The 21,605-nt window shown below is 38.7% G+C and overlaps 1 protein-coding gene across 7 annotated transcripts in view; it reads right to left on the bottom strand.

Annotated features, from left to right (window-relative positions):
* FGF1 (fibroblast growth factor 1) overlaps positions 1-21,605 on the bottom strand; it is a 54,383-nt gene that overhangs the window by 16,191 nt on the left and 16,587 nt on the right. The window contains exons 2-3 of one of the 7 annotated variants that reach the window (XM_088133707.1): positions 20,726-20,822; positions 13,119-13,175 (exon numbers count right to left, since the gene is read on the bottom strand). The exons of 2 other annotated variants lie outside the window; for them this stretch is intronic. The gene's annotated coding sequence lies outside the window, so the exon portion shown is untranslated. The remainder of the gene's footprint in view (positions 1-13,118; positions 13,176-20,725; positions 20,823-21,605) is intronic. 4 more of the 7 variants (XM_088133708.1, XM_088133711.1, XM_088133709.1 and 1 more) reach the window with 4 other exon arrangements.

Below are 21,605 nucleotides of genomic sequence, written 5' to 3'. Positions count from 1 at the left end.
TGCTTTGCACGGTCTCAGTATTTTGACACTGTAAGGACTTATCTACATAAACTATGACTGACCTTACAAAATCATAAATGGTACCTGGAGAAATGCAATGGAAAACAATTGCTCAGCGGAACAGACATTTTTCCTATATTCTTCTCTGCTTGGCAATGTTGCACAACTTCTATTCTTACCTAATTAAATCAGTTCTTTCCAAACCACTGAAACCCAAAGCACATTTTTTCTGAGCTTAACTCTACTTTTATGCCTTAAAAAAAAAAAAAGACTTTCAGAGTATGTAAGAATTAGAATTGCTCAGCCTTGGAGAGAGACACATTCCTCTTGTCTCTGTGCCTGAATTATGGTACGTGCACATGTTCCAAAATGGTGCACACTCAGCAGACTGAACATTGATAAAAAAAATAAGCCCTCCCACAGATGGATTACTTTGTCCATTCCTAACCCATGCCATTTCTTTCTCAGCTCTTGTTTTATCCAGTCTTCTAAAGCAGAACACTTTGATTTCATATTTATCTTTATTTCCTTACTGGTTTAAAGGACTCATTAATTGTTTAAAACTAAAGATTTGTTATTCATCTTTAGCTGTACTCTACTTCACTTTTCATCTGTTTAAGGTCTGTAAATTCCTCTCTATTTTCTCTGGAAATGAGTTTAGGAGATATTTTTTAAGATCTATATTTCATGGTTTTTCCCCACCATCTTGTATGAAAACATATCTCGTCCTTTCCCTTGCCTCTTACAATAATGTTTATGGAATTACATTTGTCCAATCTCTTTAGTTTTATGTGGTTGAGCAGTTACAGTGCCAAGCAGAAAGCTTGCCACAGACATTCTTCCCAGATATCAACATTTAATCCAAAGGAATAGTAGTATGAGACAGATGTTTTTGTACTCTTCTAAACCTGCATCAAGAAATTGCATCAACAGCAATTAAAAATAGATTTAACAGACTGAAAGAATAAGCTGAGGAGGAGCCTGATTATTTTATAAACTTTAATAGAAAATAATTTAATGATCTTGAAAGGTATGATAGTTCCTGCTCAGGTATGAATAACTGTCCATTTTGCACGATCGTTTCATCTCCTTTTTCTAGCTTCTTTTCTAAATGAGGGACATTCACATTATGTCCAGCAGATCTGCACACTGAAGACTTCCCACCAAAGAAAGAGAGTTTAGCTTGTAGAAATCATAATTAATAAGTAAAGTGCTGTGATTGGTGAATGACTTTGAAAGATGTCTTAGACCCATGGGCTTGGCAATCTTTCAAAACTCACTCTGGTCTTTGTTACCTGCTTTGCCAGGGCAAACTCAATATGTAGGCAAATTTGAAGTGCATTTTGACAGGGTACCTAATCTGCTTGCTTGAACATAAACAACTTTTTAAAACTCTTGGGACATTCCTAAATTGTTTGTGTTCTTCCTCCCAAGAATTGTAACTGTCATTTTGAGAAGCCCTGGTTTCCTTTAGGGCTGTTCAAGAAAAGGGGCAGTGAGCTTCTCTGTGGAAGGACATTTTGCATGACACAAAGTACTCTCTCTCTAGCACTTCTCTTAGCCAGAAATGGCCCACTGCATCTGTGCAGAAGCCTGTTTCCTCCAGTGAAGCAATCACTACACTGTTTAGAAGTTAGGAGCAAACTCAGTGTTGTCCAAACTTGGCCACTTTAAGACGAGTGGACTTCAACTCCCAGAATTCTGGGAGTTGAAGCCCACTCATCTTAAAGTGGCCAAGTTTGGACAACACTGAGCAAACTGTCTCATGAAACAGCTTTGACAGGGTGATTTGCACAAACCCTTACTGAAGTGAAGCACCCTTGAAAGATTTGCAGAGCCCTAATCTCTTGTCTAAGCTGATTTGGCTCCCTGTCTAAAATCACCTCATGTCTTCTGTTGCTGCTGCACTTCTTTTCCCACAGCACGATTATAATCTACCTCTAGACCACTTTCAGAATTGACAACATCCTCTTTCAGACATTCAGTACTAAAAAAAAAACAAAAAACCTTAGATCTTCCATTTCCTGATTCTCCAGCATTGCTTCTTCTTGATCATTCCCTTCTTTGCTCTGAAATATTTGTGGCTTTCCATTTACCACAATGATGTCAAAGAGAATCTTATGCTGGTCATTGATTGAAATAAAGGAGCTTACTTATTTACATACTTACAAGGAGAAACTAGACAAGGAATGTAAAGAGCAGGAGCTGTAGAGAAAGGGATAACAAAATATACAACCTTTGATCAGATCCTTTTGGCTACAGCACACATCTATCTGTCCTTTTGTAGGAAACCCTATACCTTGCTTATGGATAATCAAGCAAGAACCAAGTTTCCAAGGCTTCTTGCTTCAGTGAAATCAGTTTAGCATGGATTGCAGCAGACTCCTCCATCAGAAATGCCAGAAGATGAAGGGGAAGGGGGGAAATCTCCGTTGGTTTATTCATTACCAACCCCCCTGATAATTACAGTAAAGAAATGAGGATCTGCAACCCAGATTGTTTGTTCTCAGAATCATGGGCCAGTTATAATAGGTAGTTATTATGGCTACATGCTACCTCTAAGTTGAAAGGCACCTTTCATAATATCTGTTTTGTAAAAACATTTGTTCAAATTTTCATTTTTTAAAAGATGAAGCAGAATTAACTGGCCCTCCTTAGGGCAGCAATAGAACTGACAAACAGAAGTTATAAGGAAGGATATTTTGACAAAACAGTTACAATTCTGGGAGTTGAAGTCCACTCGTCTTAAAGTGGCCAAGTTTGGACAACACTGAGCAAACTGTCTCATGAAACTGCTTCGACAGGGTGATTTGCACAAACCCTTACTGAAGTGAAGCACCCTTGAAAGATTTGCAGAGCCCTAATCTCTTGTCTAAGCTGATTTGGCTCCCTGTCTAAAATCACCTCATGTCTTCTGTTGCTGCTGCACTTCTTTTCCCACAGCACGATTATAATCTACCTCTAGACCACTTTCAGAATTGACAACATCCTCTTTCAGACATTCAGTACTAACAAAAAACAAAAAACCTTAGATCTTCCATTTCCTGATTCCTGATTTCCTAACAGCAAAAGTTATTCAGCAATGGATCAGATAAGGCATTGTCAGAATCCTCGCAATCGGTTAACCACATTATTTGCCAGCTTGCTTGCTTGCTTTGGTTCTGCCATCAAGAGACATGGGGGCGGGGGCGGGGGAAGGATCTGGAAGGATCTGGAAGGATGGATGGAAGAAATTACTGTTAGAGGCAGATGGGCTGTTATCAAAGACTGAGGAATGCTCAAGGTCGTACCAATGAGCTAGTGTGAGAAGACTGGGAGGTTAGGGGGGTGCAAGGAGGAAAGAGGGAAAAGGGAAAAGCAACTTTTGGCACATGTGGGCTCAGTCTTACCAATGCTTTGGAACTGTACACTTGTTCTCAATAAATGAACTTCCTTTTGAACCATTAATGGTTGCAAGGAGAGTTACTGAAGTTGTGAGTTGTGAGTGGCAGATCGTTACAAGCATCTTAATCTGGAGTTTGCTACTGAAGTCTAGCCAACAACCCTGGAATTCCTTAATGGTTTCCCATCCAATACTAAGCAGGCCAACCCTTAGGTTTTTCAAGATCAGTCAAGGCCAACAAGATACAGCCAACAGTTCTAAGCGAGGAAGTCTTAGTCTTGTACAAGCAAAGACTAAAACTAGAAGCTTGATGCAGAATTAGTCTAAGTTGCTCAGTCAGATATCAACACCCTAAGACATGTAGAATCTATAGATTTAAGCCAACAGTTTGAATTGGTCCTGAGGATGAATTGGGAACTAGTGGAGACACAAAAGGACCAGTACAATAATTTCCTAAAACTTCTGGTAACATAAGTCAAAGTTCAGTGTGACTATGACTTTAAAGAGCACCTTTTTTAAAAAAGGGAGGCTCATATTCCAAACAGTCCTATTCCAAGTAGAAATGGCAAACCAATTCTGTATCATGGTGCCAAGAAAATTGCACGCATGTGTCATATAGTCATCAGTAATCAAGCTTAACACACTGATGTCTTTCTCTACTTTTATTACATCCTTTAGATGCATATAAATTAAGACATACATAAATTGACGTCTTTTCTCCTTTTTTTTCTTGATGTATTTCTTCTTTTTGGACAATGCCTAAATGATCCTTCTAGTAGCCTCACTGGTTTTGTTTTTGCATTCTAAAATAATGATGATGATGATGATGACGACGACAAGATACTATGCATCCTAAACACTGCTGTACAGACTAAAAACTAGAAAAAGTGGAGGAGCATGTTTGTCTTTAATTCTTTTGATTGTACAAATGAACATCATATTTGTACAATCATAATTGTACAAATATTGTACATCATAATTAATCCAGGTTGTATGGGTTTCAATATGTGTCTTCACTCACTGATAAGTCAATATGTATATTGTGATAACTATTACAGCTGCAACAGATGGCTTTCTTAAAATGTATGCATTACACTCAAATACACTGGCAGTGCATTCTTTTAAATGTGTGTGTACATCTTTGTTCCTAGTTACTTTTTCCCTTAATCATTCTACAAGTAGGTAGGAAGGAGGCAAATGTAAATTTGAACGTCACTGCAGAATGAATGTTTTCAGCATGGCTTGGAAAACCTGCTGAATTAATCCACCAATAGGTATACAACTATTTTCAAAGCTCTGCATGTTTCTTGAAGGCAACTGTAAATTGGCTTGCAAGAGGGACATCTAGTGTTAACATGGGTATAAGTGCTATTTTCTTCCAAAGATGACATATTCACCTGGCTCATGAAGAAATCTAGACCAAGCTGCAGCAGAGATGCTAATAAGTTAAATCTGATTCTGCAGGGGTTAATTTAAGGATAACATGAACCTCAATCAAAAGATATTTCGGACATCTCTTCCTTCCTTTGGATAAGTGGCAGCCGCAACCATGCGATTGAAACTCTTCCCTTTATTATGTGTATTGCAACTCACAAGAAAAGGGGCAGGGCTTTGACTGCATGGTTGTGGCCACCATCTGTACTTTTTTGACCCCTGATAGACCCCCCCCCCCGCCCCCGTTCATATACGACAGTACATCAGACAGGTTTTTGGAAAAGCTTAAGCCTAAGTTAGCTTTCTTGATGTGTGTTTGGGACCCTGAAGTTCTCAAGTAAACAGAAGGCTGTGGAGTACTTTCATAAGAACATAGGCAGTGCCCTGCTGGATCAGACCCCTGGCCCATTTGGCCCAGCCAAGTGTCCTCACAGTGGCCAACCAACTGCACAAGGAAGCCCACTCATTTCCCAGCAGTCAGGCCTTCATAGGCACACACTGCCATCAAAGCTAATAGCCATTGATCCCCAGGACTTCTACGACTTAGTCCAACCCTTTTTTGAAGCCAGCCAAGCTGATAGCCAGCACTACATCTCATGGTAGCAAATTCCAAAGTTAAGTTACATGTTGGGTAAAAAAAAACAACAACAACTTTTTGCCTGTCCTGATTCTTCCAGGATTCAATTTCATTTTATTTACGAATTTACTAAAACAGAACATTGTACTTTTCTTAGCACTACTGAGATATTTTTTTTCTCCTGCATTGAAACTAAATCCTGGCTGGGTAGGGAAAGCTTAGATCTCAGCTCTCCAACAGCTGTAGGGCTGAACACAATGTTTGTGGGTAACCCATGCTTCCCTGCCAGTCTGATTTAAAAATGATGAGATAGTTAACAAGGGGAAGGAAAACCCTGAAGCCCCTGTCACGTAAGAATCCCCTGCTGGTGTTAGTTTTCCAGAAGAGAGTTGCTGCTGAGTAGGTACATGACAAAGAATACTGTGCAGTTTTATTGTACGTGTAATGTAAGCAGAAGACACAGAGTTGTAATTCAGGGAAAAGTTGCTAGAAACACTATGTGCTTTTAGAAACCTGTAGCACTGTATTTGCAATTCCAGTTTTGAATATTTTGAATATTTGAATCAAGGTTCTGTCTGTAATCCTACCTATTTGTTTCCTTTCCTTGCTTTTTTTTTTTTTTTTTAAAGATTAGTCCTTTCCTACCCTCTGTTTCCCTGAGGGGAAAAAGATCTTCCTTTAGAGTTGCTCTCTAGTTAATCTCTTTAGTTGATTTTATTAGAGAACTCCTTCTAATCAATCTCACCATGCTGACAATTCTGGCAATTGCCCCGAGTATCTGTCACCAAAAATTAGTCAGGAAAGAATGTGTTTTTTTGGAAAACAAAAAGGAGTCTTGAGAAGATGGTTGGAGTTTGTACCATGTGCTGCATAAATGGGGCAGTTGACAAATTATGTCAAATAACCTTTTAAAGAAGAGGAAGGAAAGTTCCAATGTACTACCTCTCCCCAGTGAAGTTAACTAGGTGCAGTTATATTTTTGTCTTCTTTAGTAGCCACTTCAGGCTGCTTAATACTTACTAACTGCATGCATCCCTTCACAACTGCAGAAATGCAGGTTTAAAAATAAAGATCATGTGGTTATTCATGGCTGAGCAGGGGTGGAGATTTCACAGCAATGAAAAATAGCTGTGGGGGAGTAGCTACAATGGGTTTTCTGCTTGCAAAGTCTCCCCCATTCAGTACAGAAGAGGAAGTGGGGGGGGGATGTTACAAAATAGCTTATTTTTACTCTCAGTAGTAAGCATTATAATTTAGTAGCATGGAGGAGCTGTAACTCCTGAAAAGAACTATCATAAAAGTAATCTGAGGAGAAAACAGACAAGAACAGGAGAAAAAGAACCAAAAACAAAACAAAAAACAAAAAATTGGGAATGGGCTACAACAAAGTCATTCCTATTTCTGGGGGAAAATGCTCATTCAGGTGCTGAGTACTCAAAATTTAGGATTTAAAACAATTATTCCTTATCCCCTTTGTAAAAACAATAATTATACAATGACTTCTGAAAAAGATAGGGCAGAATTTACAAAATTTTAATATAGTTCAGAATAAGCACAAGATTAAGATGGCAATGAAATCCTTCAAAGGTTGCACTTCCATCAATAAACAGCGAAAGCAAGTTCTTATGGGAAACCCATCAGCATGCATATGGTGAAAAACACAAGTCTACCTGAAAATAAATAAATCTCTGGGATCGGATGGGTTTTCAGGTAAATACTCTAAGACTTGAAGGTACAATGTCTAAGGTCATGTTTTAGATTAATGTTTATAACAACATCAAACCCAAATATTTGGAATGAAGCAAGGATTTAATTATTACCCAAGAACTGCACGTGAAGGGAGATGTTCTTCTTCATTCTTCTAGAGCTATTTCATTGTTAAGTCAGAACTGCAAAATCTTTCTCATTATTGTAGCTAACTGCCTGAAAAGATTGGATACATATACATACATAACATAACCAACCAGTTTTACCACAGATAGATTACTATCAGATAAGACCTGCTATTTTTTACTTAAATTGAATTAGTTAATATAAATTTAACCCTGGAAAGCTTATTAATGTAAAGGCTTGGCCGTGCTGGCTAGGAATTATGAGAATTGCAGTTTCATTAATTCTAGAGGGCATCAAATTGGTGAATGCCAAATCCTTGCACAAACTACAGTAGATCTGAATCCATGCAATAGGTTATTTAGACAAAAAATACAAAAACATGGGAAGATATATTTTTGTATTGTTGTAGACTACATCATCGAACAAATCAACCCAGAGTTCTCACTTGAGGCACAAATGACCAGGCTCAAATTATTCTACTTCGGACACATTATGCAAAGACCAAGTTTTCTGGAGAAGATTCTAATTCTGGGAAAGGTAGAAGGAAAGAGAAGAAGAGAATGACCAGCAGCATGGTGGATGGATTCAGTTACCGTGGTGATGGGTGCACCGTTGGAAGTCTTGAAGGAACAGGTTAGGGACAGATTGTCATGGAGAAAATCTATGTGGTTACTAAGAATTGACAACGACTTGATGGCCCGAAATAACACACACACACACACACAGTAGACTAGAGGCAAAGTCTGAAATTTTAGGACTACAACCCAGTCCTAAAATGGATAGATGAAACTTTATTACAGTCACAGATTAAAATAGAAAGGAGCAACTGAATGTGACCCATCAATCTTAAAATTCAGGTATACTGGGAAATATAGTAAGTCCAGTTAAATTAATGGTCAACTTTGATATCTTTTCCCATCTATTGCAGAGCATCTGTCAGATAAAATAGCTTGGATCCACTCCCTTGATACAATTTCTATGGAGGTGCCCAGGGCAGTTTTGCCCTGTTTGAAGAGTTTGAACCTGCTGGGCCTGAAGTGACTGTGACTTTGGCCACCTGTTTATCAGATCCATGTCCCTCCTGGTTCGCAAAGGCCTCCTGGGAAGTGTGTGGCTGGGTTCTCGTGGTGGTGAATTCTTTCTTGAGAGAGAGATTGTTGCTTCATCTCTTAAAAAGGCATTGGTTCATTCCCCTCCTCAGGAAACCATCCCTAGCCCCAACCATGCTGGACAATTTTCTTTCAGTATTCAACCTTCCCTTTTTAGGAAAGGTTGTTAAGGAAGTGGTTATACAACAGCTCCAGAGGATCCTGGATGAAGTGGATTATCTGGACCCCTTTCAGTCTACTTTCTGACCAGGGTATGGGACTGAAGCAGCATTAAAGATAAAATACTTCAACTACAGATTGACATGTTAGGCATCAGTGAATAGAAATGGACTGGAATTGTATACTTGGAGTCAAAAGATCATGTTGTTTACTACTCAGGACATGAAAACCAAGAAGGAATGGTGTCGCTTTTATAATCATGAAGGAATGGCATTGCTTTTATAACAAAGACAATACTTGAGTACAATGCCATCAATGACCAAATAATATTAATTAGGTTTTGCAGACAATCCTTTAATATGATGCTTATCCAAAATCATACTCCAACCATTGATGTAGAAGAAGAGAGGTTGATGAGTTTTATGGTCAAGTTCAACTTGACAGAATATGCAATCTGTGGTTGGATACTGGAATGCCAAAGTTAGAAATATTAAGGAGGAAAACAGTTTGGATTGTATGGCCTAGGAACTAGAAATGAAGCAGGAGAATGACTTATGAGTTTCCGTAAATCTGATGATTTTTTCATTGCTAACACATTCTTCAAACAACCAAAATAAAACATATATCACCAGATGGAGCACACAAAAATGAATTTGACTATATTAGTCATACAAGGAGGTGGAAGAGCTCAGTTACCAAGATGTGATCAGGGGCTGACTGTGGAACAGATCACCACATGGTCATGTACAGGTTCCAAGTTCCAAGTCAACCTAAAGCGAGAAGAACAAAGCCAACCAGTTTCCATGATATTATCTTGAACATGTACTCATCATTTCCAGGAAAAACATCAGCAATTGCTTTGAAGTCCTGGATCTCATTGATAGGGAACCAGATGAGCCACTGGAAATGATTCTGTCTCTCTATCAAATCTCCCTTCTAGCAACTAGGTATCCCAATTCCTCATTCCTTCCACCACCTACATTCTTACCTTGTGGCTATTTTGACAAGGTCATTACATCCTTACAATTACACCCTTACCATTACCCTTATGATCTCCTAATTAGACTCTGGGGACCTAAACTCTGTTCCTTCATCCTGGGGGAAAATATTCTACTACTGCCCTCCTCTCTTATCTGAAGAGAGGCTTGTAGCATCAACAACAATAGTCCCCCAGTAAAATTCACTGCCATCTCCTTACATCAAACCAGCAAACCTTCTTCAGTTCTTCACTGCCAACAAACGAATCCACTTTCTCAGTTCTTGAGTAACCTCTAAATCCAGTCTTAATTCACTGCTCAGTTCTTGCCTCCAATTTTGGAGAAGACGCCCCCTACCGATTTCCCCACTAACTGCAATTAATACTATAAAGATTTTATTGAGATTTTCCCCACTGTACTGTTGAACCAAATAGTCAAAAGAATGTTGATCTGCAAATAAACCAGTACTGTCAGCAGAGATTACAGCATCGCATAGTATTCTATTTTTAAAGTTGTGTCGTTTCTGACCTTTTAGGAAGGCTTTAACATTTCAAAGAAGGATTCTATGTGGCCCATCTGCATTTTTAAACAAATACCACATTAGCTGCATAAGCAAAACCTTACTGTCTCATGTGGAAAGTTCTCACTGCTAATTCCTGATGAAAAGCAGAAGTCTACATCTACTGTGTGGGAGGAATGATGTAGATACTATTGTGCCTGGTCTTTTCTTTCTCTAAGTGAGAATCTGTTGGAAGATGGCATATCAGTGTTTCCATTGATGTAGGAATTTGCCCTGGATGTATTGGTCTATAATTCTGAGCATATCCAACCAGCAGTGAACAGAGAGCACCAGGACAGAAGACCAATAAAGAAATCCGTCATTATTTCTTACCTAGTTTTAGTCTACCTGGTTTCAAGTAGATTTTATTCAGGTAAAAATTGGTAAGTTGGTATCATAACATTATAAAATCACAGAATATATTTCTTAGGGTGTGTTTCTTATTCTTCCCAGAGGAAAACCTAAATGATCAAGAACCTAAAGCCTCATATATTGATATTTCTACATGGGTATGTATGTCGGTTTGTAAACCCTAAAGATAAAAATGCCTTCAAGCTGAGCTCAGTTCAAGATGACTACTTGATGCTCGGTTTTTTTTAGTCAGTGTTACAGATTTGGTAGCTATCTGAAACCTAGTTAGAAGTCAGAATGTTCTCATCTAGACAGAGTCAAAATACATTCATCAGTATGAGGGCCTTTGTTCAGATTCATCTTGTGCCCCAGTTATGATCTTTCCTGGGATCAGGAGGCTTTGCTCACTGTCATTCATGCCGTGGCCACCATACATTTGGATCACTGCAATGGGTTGTACATGGGGCTCTCCCTCAAGACAACCTGGAAATTGCAAGTGGTTTAGAAAACAGCACCTCAAGCAGTTAGGGGTGGAAGGTGATTTGTTATGTAACACCTCTGCTTTGAGAACTGCACTGTCTACCAGTTTGTTTCCAGGTGTAATTCAAGGTGCTGGTTGTCACCTTTAAAGTCCTTCAAAGTTCAGGACCCGGATAACTTCAGGACTGCCTTCTCATATTGGTCTATGCCCATCCTTTAAGATCTGGAAGAGAAGGCTTTCTCAGGGTCCCTTCTCTTAAGGATTGTCACCTGCAAGGATCCCAGGGTCAGGCCTTCTCAGATTCTGTCTCTGGAACCTGATATCAGATGCAACCTGATTCTGTTAGCTTTTCATAAAGCCATCGTGGCATGACTGTTTTAGCAAGTCTTTGGAGTCCAAAGGGTTATTCTTGTCTCTCCATATACATTATTGTGTATGGTTATGGTTATTCCTTGACACTGGGAAATATAATTGTTACATTGTTATGTTATGTTCTTGTTTTTTGATCTTATTACTGCTTTGGCAGTCTCAAACCACTCAGAGTCATATATGACTTAAGTGCCATATAAGCCTGGTAAAACAAACTGATACATACAAACTGTGGCGAAGCAAACTATAGCTCATAGCACAATAAGGCAATCTTCCCCATATGAGGCTTTCTGGATATGTTAAATGTCAACTTCCATAATTCCTAGACAGTATTAACCTGAACTTTCATGACAATATAATACAAAAAGGACTGAAGATGCTTAAATGTTACTATTATTAACACCTTACTGGCTTTTAGCCAAAGGCAATCACTACATATTGTAGATATTCAAACTATAGAGGATAAGGTAAAATGAGCATACCAATAACTCAATTTAATTACAATAAAATCTAGACCTCTTTACTTCCTACATTTTTCACTGACACAAATAAAACAATATATGAATAGCTAAACAACAAATCATTAAATAATGCAAAACTTTGCTAGCATGAAGTTGAAGCATGAACTACTTTTATGAGTTATTTTTAGTTGCATATGATCTAGGAGAATCTAGATTTATAGACTGCTACAAGCAGAGCAAAACAAGAACTGTAGCTTAAGCAGGATAACGTGAAGTGGTTGTACTCCATTAGAATCAAAAGGTGACACATAGTTTCTCAGCCATATTCAGTTTCTGGATCTCTCAGGGGAAACATCCAAATGTCTAGAGGCTGGCCCTGGATTCATGTTCAGGATTACTGATGCAGCTCTGCTTATGTAGAGGTAAAAGAGGATATCAGAGCAACAGGAAGCAGGATGCATCTCTTTGTATCTCCAGATTAATTCCTGTGCTCTGATCCACTTTTTCCTTTGTTATCAAAACTTTAAGAGAGTGCAGGGAATGTGGTGTGCTCTTTTTCTTTGGAAGAAGTTCAGTGCTTCACTTCTCTTCTTCCACAAAAGGAGAAGTGACTCTGTCTGTGATCTTTGTTTAGCCAGAGCTAATACATACATAATTAAGACAGTTTGGGTACCAGGAGATACAATGGAAGCTCTTGACTTCTGTAGGGTAAAATATTTTGTAGCAGTATTCCAGGTCAACCTTTTGCTATGCTGTTTTTGGAATCAATCCATAAAAGACTTCCCTTCCCCAGTCATGAAAGACGTTTGCTTACCTGGTGACAATGGACTCACAGAAAGGCCCCTGCGTATGAATGGTCTGCTTCAGTTCAGCATTTAATAGCAAGTCTGATCCTACCAATCTGCTGATCTAGAGAGAGTTGACTGAATAGACTGACTCATTTATGAAGAGTGAAAGAGAGAGAGAAACAGAGAGGGAGCGAGGAAGAAGACCCTGTCTATATCTTTTTCTTCTGGGTTCTCTTAGAATACATGCTAGGGCGTTGCTTTATAACTGCCGGGCAGATTTCTTCTATGTAGACAATTGAAAAAGGAACGGTGAGACAAGCCTGCTGGTTTTTGCAGCATTTATGCCTGGTGAGTAACTTAATACTGAAATGATGGCTGGGATTGGTCCATAGTTCTGGTGAAGAGTTGTTCACTATCTGTAGACTGCAGAAGAAAAATAAATTATGGCTTATTGAGCTGCGGGGAAAAAAAACACAAAAAACTATTGGCTTTCTTCCCCTGTTTTCTGAGTAATCATGTGTCCAAGCAAGCCACATCAAATGATGTTATCATTGCTCAAGCCTCTTCGGTTTAAAATGGAAAGTGTCATTAGTCATTACAGCCAACAAAAGACATCAAACACATGGGCAGTGACCTACCACAACCAAATGATTCATTCTGTTCTGTTCTTCAGACACACACTCTTGCCTCTGCACCTGAGAACATTAAAAAGGCACATCTTGGGCAGGTAGGAATTGCTTTGGATTTCAGCAAAAGGCATACATAAAGTTCTAGACAAAGTAAGGGACCACGTGAACGTTGGTTAGAGTGCTGCACTTACACCAAGGAAGTCCAGATTCAGGATCTCTGCTCTTAGCTAAATCAGTATCCTTAGGCCTATTGTTATATCCCAGCTTCACTAAGTTGCTGCAAGGATTAAAGGGGAAGAGATACTAATGTTCTTTGGACAAAGTTCTTTGGACAAAGGACAGATATTGCTTCATTAATGTCATAGGAGAAACAAAGAGGAGATTTTCACTTCTGACCTTCCTAAAGTTAACATCTGTTAGAATCCAAATCAATTTTGTGTGATGAGATTCTCTGACTCCAATAGATCCTATGTTTTACTCAAAATTGCTCAGGAGGTCTTCCAACCTTCAAGAGAGCTTTGGATGCAAAGCTTTTCAAGGCACACTGCAAGAAAACCCAGTGATTCTCTCTCAATTTTCCCCCTTTCTGGCACTGAGCATCCTTAGGTCTGACACTGAAGAAATAAAGGCTGTGGAAATATCTGCAGAGAAAGAGAGGGATTTCTGATGTTAGAATTCTTCCTCTGAAGTTGTGGCACTCTATGTAACCTCAAAGAAGGAATCCAATCAATCATTTAGTCCCTGGACATCCACCCCAGGATTGCTGCATCGCAATTTGAGATACATGTCGTGAAATCTGGCTTAATGACCAAAGAAGTTCACTTTTATATGTTTTTCAATTATCTGGTTGTTAAACACTTTCTGGGAGTACTACAATTCAGCCATTTCATTTCATTATCATTTTTTGTGTTAAGGAAAAATGACAATCTTTTGACAATCTTTTGAATTGTGAGGGCTGGGGTCCAAATATAATGACATGATATTTTGAAACATAAAGTGTGATAGAAATCCAGAATTGTTGACTCCCTGTTGACAGCCTGGTGAAGTTAATTGTGCCAGATATTCCCATCCCTTTCCTTTGTCTTGCCTGCCCCCTCTTGTTTTTTTGTTTTTTGGTTTTCTGACATACACCTAAATGTCAGACCACAAAAACAATACAGCTCAGGTTTGTTTGGTGTTTTCTGCAGGTGTGGCTTCCTTAGCACAAAAATCCTGCACTGAATCACCTCCTACAAAAGCAGTTAGCCATTTCCTCCTGCTCCATATTGCAGGAAAATAAGCCCATACAAAAACAACAATCACCTCTGGACCAAGGCGGGGCATTTAATAAGTTTATTTCACCATGCCATTTTTAGACTCCACTCTGTCCCTTTTCCTCTGCTTCATTCTTTGGGTACTTGGGCCTGCCTGAAAATATAAATGGCTAGTTGTTTGTGGTCAGCAAATCAGCCACTCAGAATTTATCCCTGTCCACTGAGACCAGAGGTTGAAATAGGATATATTTAATCTCCAGGAGTTTGCTGCTGTGCTAATCCAGTCAAAAAACAACTAATGTCCAAACAGAGCCAAATGAAAAGGATCACATTTCCCCCCCATCTCCACTTTCAAAAGGCAAGATCTGGAACTAGAACTAGTCTCGGGTTCTGTTTTTCACCCTGAGGACCCAAGACGTGGAGGATGGACGTTATGTGAGCGTAGAGATCTGAGGGAGCATGGCCTAGCTATAATACTATTATTCATGACGGGGGAAGGCTAAATCATGCTTGCAGACATCCTTGTGCAGATCTGGGGAGACAGAAACAGTTAACCATGATTTGCTCTATTGTTATTTCTGCAGGGTATTCGGAATCATCCTACCTTATCCCTGCTGCCTCAATATCCAGGAAGGAAAGATAATTTTTATGTGAACTTCCTCTCATAGGAGGTCCTATCTATCACCACACTTTAGCTAAATTTTCTGTTGCCACAAGAAAACTGTGGTACAGGCGATATGGCTGCACCTTGTTCTTTTTCCTTTTGAATTCTGCCTTTACGGAATCAGTTGTTCATTGAGCAAAATAAAATGAAGTTACTTGAAGGACAGGCAGTATTGAACAGGTAGAGAAGACACTTGTATATATTGTAAACTTTGCTGCTGGTAATCAGCTATATACAAACATGATTTTTAATACACAAAAATCAACCAAGTATAGCACAATGGTATACATTCTAAACAGAGGCTGGATTCAAACAACTCAATAAGCACAAACACAAGAAAGAGACAATATGTAAGATGACTTAGTGTAGTATGTGAACCCAGTCAATGAGTTGTCCCAAACCCTTCTCTAACACATAGAAAGTGCAGCTAAAACTAAGACTTGTAGTTTTAGAGGCAAAGCAATCTGTGCTTCCTTAGGTGACATGTGCTAAGCAGTCCCAAATTTCTTTTGCCAAGGAAAGTGGGACAACTCTCTGAAGATAAAAGTAGTGTAGTATTTCGAGCTATTATGGTCAGGGATGGAGGGACTGGCACGCCCAGTAGCATCGGCAAGCCCACTTGCAAAAATGCCATTTCTTATTTTAAATGCTGAAAATGATTTCAGGATTCAGAATGGCAAGTGACAGTGAAGAAAAGCTGCTCACTGCATTGCACAGTTCCAATCTATTACTTTCAAACAATAGATAATAGCACCATTAGCAGGATTAATTCATGATTTTGCAGCGAACACAGTGAGAAAAAAAGGGAGCATATATAGTGTTTGTCACTGCGCTGATCATTTTCACACTTGTTTAATTTTTTTCTGACCAGTCCTTGCATCTTTATTTCATATTATATACAGTACTTCTTCTTTTTAATCTATAATAGAATGGGAATAAATATATCTCCTCATATAATTTTTCTTAAGAGCTGGTAGTTCCTATGCAGAGCAAAATTACATCAGATAGAAAATGGAATTCGGTGGCTTGTTGACAGAGTCAGTGCAGTGCAGTGCTTAAGGAAGGGTTCCTCAACTTTGGTGACTTGAAGATGTGTGGACTTCAACTCCCAGAATTCCCCAGTCAGCATGCTGGCTGGGGAATTCTGGGAGTTGAAGTCCACACATCTTCAAGTCGCCAAGGTTGAGGAACCCTGCCTTAAGGTATTGGACGAAGATCACGGAAACCCAGGTTCAAATCCACTGTCAGCCACTGAAGCTCAGCAGGTGACTTTGGACCAGTCACTTTCTCTCAGCCCAAACTACTCATAGAGATGTTTTGGAGGGAAAAATGGAGGAGGAAATGCTATATACACAAACTTCCAGAGGAAGGGATGAGATATAACTCAAATATATAAATAAAAATGATTGTATAGACCATGAATTACATAGAAAAACCTTTCTGGTACTATTTTGAGATCAATACTAGGGCTAAAAAGCTTATCCTCAGGCTTATATTTAGTCATGTTATGCTTAAAAGGAAACTTAGTATTTTCAGTTGAAAAAATATCCATAGACATATGATGTCAATTGAAAATTCCATGTTAACTTTTTAAAGCTTAGTTTTATTATTTTCCTGAAGTACCACTTTTTCTCTACCCTGGGCACACTCAATGATTTCCAACCTGTCCATTCCTCTTATCCTGCTGAGACAGTCACAAACTAATTCCTTTTTTTTTTTTTTAATGGAAATACAGTATGAGGAGGAAAGTTCAGGAAAGGACCTGTATTTGGTAAGTTAAAATAACTGGGAAAATATCTGTATTTGTGAATGGGAAGGGGATACTTAAGGCAATGATGTTTACAAGAAATGGCTCTTCACTGAATTTTTACAAACTAGTTGTTTACTTGAAGACTATGTTTTTTAGTTTTCTTAGAGTAGGCCATGGAAGCTGGAGTGACCCCCATCTCTCATCCTCCTGACCAAAACAAACACTCACAGACACCTCCACAAAAAAGCAAAGGAGTAAATGAAGGGTTTTCAGTATTCTAACACCGGACAACAAAATTATAAGCTTGAGTCGCCAGTACTTTTAGTTCTGGGTGCTTTTATAATTAAATCCTGTGAATGGATGCAATGCACCTTGTCAGTTATGAAATAGGCTGTTCTGCAAATAGAAATTCCATCCTGTGACTCTGTGCTGTGTTCTGTCCCCCCCCCACACAACATCCAAGTTATATATAGTCATATGTAGAAACAAATGTAAGGGTGTTATGGCAAAAATGGATCAGGAATAATGGGAAAGCATTATGCATTTGCGCCTTGCAACTTTTCCCTCTTGCTAAAGGAATCAGGCTAGAAACTGGGAGACTGTGAGTTCTAGTTCAGCCTTCTAGGTTGGTCTTGGAGTGTGTAGAATCTTTGCCTTTGAAGAATGAGACCCTGGAACCTTTCAAGGATTGTGTTTTTGATTACTGCGATAGCCTGTCAGAATGATTTCAGACTTGACCTTCCGTGAAAATGAAAACTCCTCTGAGGATTCACAACAGCTTAGGACAACAGTGTTGAGTAAAATATAGTCAAATACAGAATATAATTAAAATGAAACTCCTACAATCCAAGGCCTCATTCAAGCATTTGATATTACCCTGCTCAAGCTAGTTCCTTCTCAGCAAGGAGCATTCTGGGGAGATGGGGGGGGGGGAATCTATATATCTGGTATACTCATCTCTCTTAATAAATAATAATAATTTATTAAATTTATATGCTATCTGACTCCCAGCAATTCTGGGCGGTTTACAGTTGCTAAAATGTTTAAAAAACAGAGAACAATACAAAAACAGCACAAGACAAAGGAACAACAATAGCAAAGAAAATAAACCCAGAGGGAAACAGAAAGGAAGACACGGGCATCAGTCATCCTCTCCAAAGGCCTGGGTGAAGAGCCAGGTTTTTCAGACCCTTTGAAATACCAGTAGGGTGAGAGCTGTTTGAATTGGGCAGGGGACCTCATTCCAGAGGGCAGGCACTGCTACAGAGAAGGCGCACGTCCAGGGTCCAGACAGATGGCATTGTTTAATTGATGGAACCCAGAGCGTGCCAACCCTACCAGATTGGATCGGTCAGGCAGATACTGTGGGAGACAGGCAGTCCCTCAAATAACCAGGCCCTATGCCAGGAGGGCTTTATAGGTAACGGTCAGAACCTTGAATTGCACGGAAGCAAACTGGCAACCAGTGCAGGTCATGAAGCCCATCACTGACCACACCACTGTGTTCTGTGGTGCATTCTGAACCAGCTGAAGCTTCTGGGTGGTCTTCAAGGGCATCCCCATGTAGAGGGCATTGCAGTAGTCAAAACATGAGGTGAGCAGGGCATGAGTGACTGCCTGAAGTCAGTGAACTCTTAACAAAGGTGAGGGAATGAGCTGGTAAAATTACCTATATAGTTATATTTATATAACTAGCTCACACCCCCAGCTTTTAAAGGCCAATTTCATTTTACTTTTCAAATACAAACGATACCCAAGTGTTGAGACAATTGCAGTAACTGCCATCAATACTCAGTGGCTCAGGCACATTTACTTGGCTGAAATGTTGTCTTTATATGCATGGAAGTGAGTTGACTTTTTTTCCTGTTTCTGCTTTTCAATATTTTGCTCTACAGTAAAGCCCAACCTGGTAAACATGTAGGCTGTGTGCTTTTTTGCACTAAAGCTTGAATTTGCATGTATCTTAATATTTTTCGATCCTTTTTGCATTTTTCTTCAAAATGTAAACACAAGTGAGTTGGCTTATTCTGCAATTTAGCCTTTTCTTCTTGATCGAAATTTGATGTCTACAAACTCAAAACTGATTTGCATATCACTCAATATCTGATTACTTGATAACCTGCAATTTAATATATAACTGCCTGCCTCAAATGTATTGTTTGGGTGACATGACAGGTGGTTCTGTTCCATTTATAATGGCTCATATATAAATGTAAGCCAAGCTTAGATATTGCACTCTTCAAGATATTAACATAAATGTCTGACTGTACTAATCCGATAAAAAGAAAAAGTGAATGTTTCTATTATTCTTATTATATTTTTATTCATCTATCATCTATCTATCTATCTATCTATCTATCTATCTATCTATCTATCTATCTATCTATCTATCTATCCATCCATCCATCCATCCATCCATCCATCCATCCATCCATCTATCTCAAGGAGGCAAACATACCCAACATTCCTGTGTCTTATTTTCCCCACAACAACAACCCCATGAGGTGAGTTGGGCTGAGAGTGACTGGCCCAAAGTCACCCAGCTGGCTTTCATGCCTAAGGGAGGCGTAGAACTCACAGTCTCCTAGTTTCCTGACCAGCACCTTAATCAGTATGCCAGACTGGCTCTATGTATTATGAGGTTTATTTGACAACTACTGTTCTGTTGTAGACTTCAAAAGTTCCAAAACTTTCAAAAGATCTTCAGTGGAATAAGATTTCAAAACAAAAGCAGCACATGGTTCAATTGTGAGGTTGTAAATAATTGTGACAAGATTCAAACATCACAGAAACCACCATGAATATTTTTTTACTTGGGACATTTCTCCACCAGTGGCTTAGAATGACTTTTGGAATCATCCAACCATTGATGTGTCAAAACAGCAGCAATGAGGGCAGGCTTTAAATCACTTCACTGATACCTCGGTCATAGTAGGGAGATCCTAAATGTTACTAGTGGGAAAATGGTTTCAGTGTGATGTGCCAAGCTGAGAATAATTATATAATTTCAAAAATAATGAATGGAGCAGATAAATAGCTCTCCAGAAGAGGGTGCTCAAGGGTAAATCTGAAATCTTTGCAAACTCATTGTAGTGTTTATAGATAAAGAGTTGGTGGGGAATGGATAACCTTTAAAATAATGAAGTTGTTTTGATAAGACACTACTGTGTTTTTCATAGTGTTTAGACACCATCAGATGGAAAGTTGACAAAAGATGACTGTATTCATTAATAGTCAAGAATGCTGTAACTACATGTTGGCATAAACTTTGCAAACAGCAGTAGTTGAAAGTGACATTGGGACTTTCCCTAATTCCACCTAATTGTATCACAAGCATGATCTGCAACTTCTTTTTTCTATTGTCTTCTTATGATGTTGCCTTCAACTTGTCCCCAGCCCATTGGTGAGAAAGGCTTAAACTATCCTTAGCTGTTTTGGAATTAAAATAGTGGTTTCACCTTTATTTCAACATTGTCCTAAGTCTCTAAATTATCTTACATTCTGTTAAATACTACAAGTTAGTCATGAAATCAGAGCATCCTCAGTATATTTCAGGAGAGTTTCCAATTCCTCAGATTTTAATTAGATTTTCCTATCACATTTAACTTTTCTCCAGGAACTCAAAGCAGCAATCTTCCTCTTTTAAATCATGTGAACTTGGTTTAGTTGGAGAGTATAATTGGTCCAAAGTCTTCCAACAAGTTCTATTTGTGGCTTGTAATCTAAACACAAACGTTTTATATGTCTAGATTTAAATGCTTGGATTTTTCAGTTTATTGTTGCTCTTTACAATATAATCCCAAGGAGATCATATCATATCATATCATATCATATCATATCATATCATATCATATCATATCATATCTGATCAGATCATGTATCATATAATGACATATCATATCATGTCATCATTATATCATATATCATAATGGGCTTACTATATTTATACCTTGATGATTAATCTGGCAAGTCTATGTAGATCCATGCAGAGATAGAAAGGCAGAGGTTGACATACTTAAAGACAGGCAGATGTCTTCATGTTCCTACTAAAGCAAGAAAAGTTACACACACAGTACAGTATAGAATTTTGTTACAAAGTCTTTAGGTAACTAAGTACAACCATTTTAATGAACATTGGCCTCCATTATCCTTCTAACTATTCAACAGTTATTTGCAGTTCTGACTCCAGATGTTGAGGGGTTGTGGAGAAAGAGGTTCTCAGTTGACTAGTCTACTATGTTTTCTCCTTCTCCCAGATTGCCACTGCTGAAATGTGTTGTTGTCCATTTGTTTGCCTCATTCTGAATTCAATGGACACAATAATCAAGAAAGAAAGAACAAGGTATATCCCCCTTATTTTTCATTCTGTCACTGGAGAGGGCAGGAGATCAAAGAGGAATACTAAGGAGAAGGAATATCAGGGCAGGAAGCTAAATGTGCTAAACCACCAAGAGATAATGGACTAGATTTTTTTTAATGGCAGTGGGACAGAGGCGGTAGGAGGTAGAGGAAGTCTCTTGATCATAGATAAGTTTATATAGAGCTTCAAGCCTGCATGGTAGACAGAAAAGACTGGTGGCCAGTGGTTACTTGCCTGCAACTTAATCCTGTAATTTGGGATCAGTTAAACACATATACAAAACAATATGTTTATTTGAAGGCCTTCAATTATAAGTCCTAACTGACCTAAAAAGGTTAGCCTTCAAAGAATGAGAAATGAGGGTGGGAGTGGGGGCAAGATGGGCTATATAAATTTATCTTCCTAATTGTATTTTTGAGAAATCCAGTTAAGGACTTTTTGGAATATGTGCATTATTCTGGACAGAAGA

The sequence above is a fragment of the Python bivittatus genome, unplaced genomic scaffold (genome assembly GCF_059951505.1).
Source record: "Python bivittatus isolate LINGU-HERP-01145 unplaced genomic scaffold, Pbiv_v1 ctg000080_np1212, whole genome shotgun sequence".
In the NCBI taxonomy this organism is placed as follows: Eukaryota; Metazoa; Chordata; class Lepidosauria; order Squamata; family Pythonidae; genus Python; species Python bivittatus.
The sequence above is the reverse complement of the archived record's forward strand: the minus strand, read 5'-3'. Positions and strand labels throughout refer to the sequence as shown.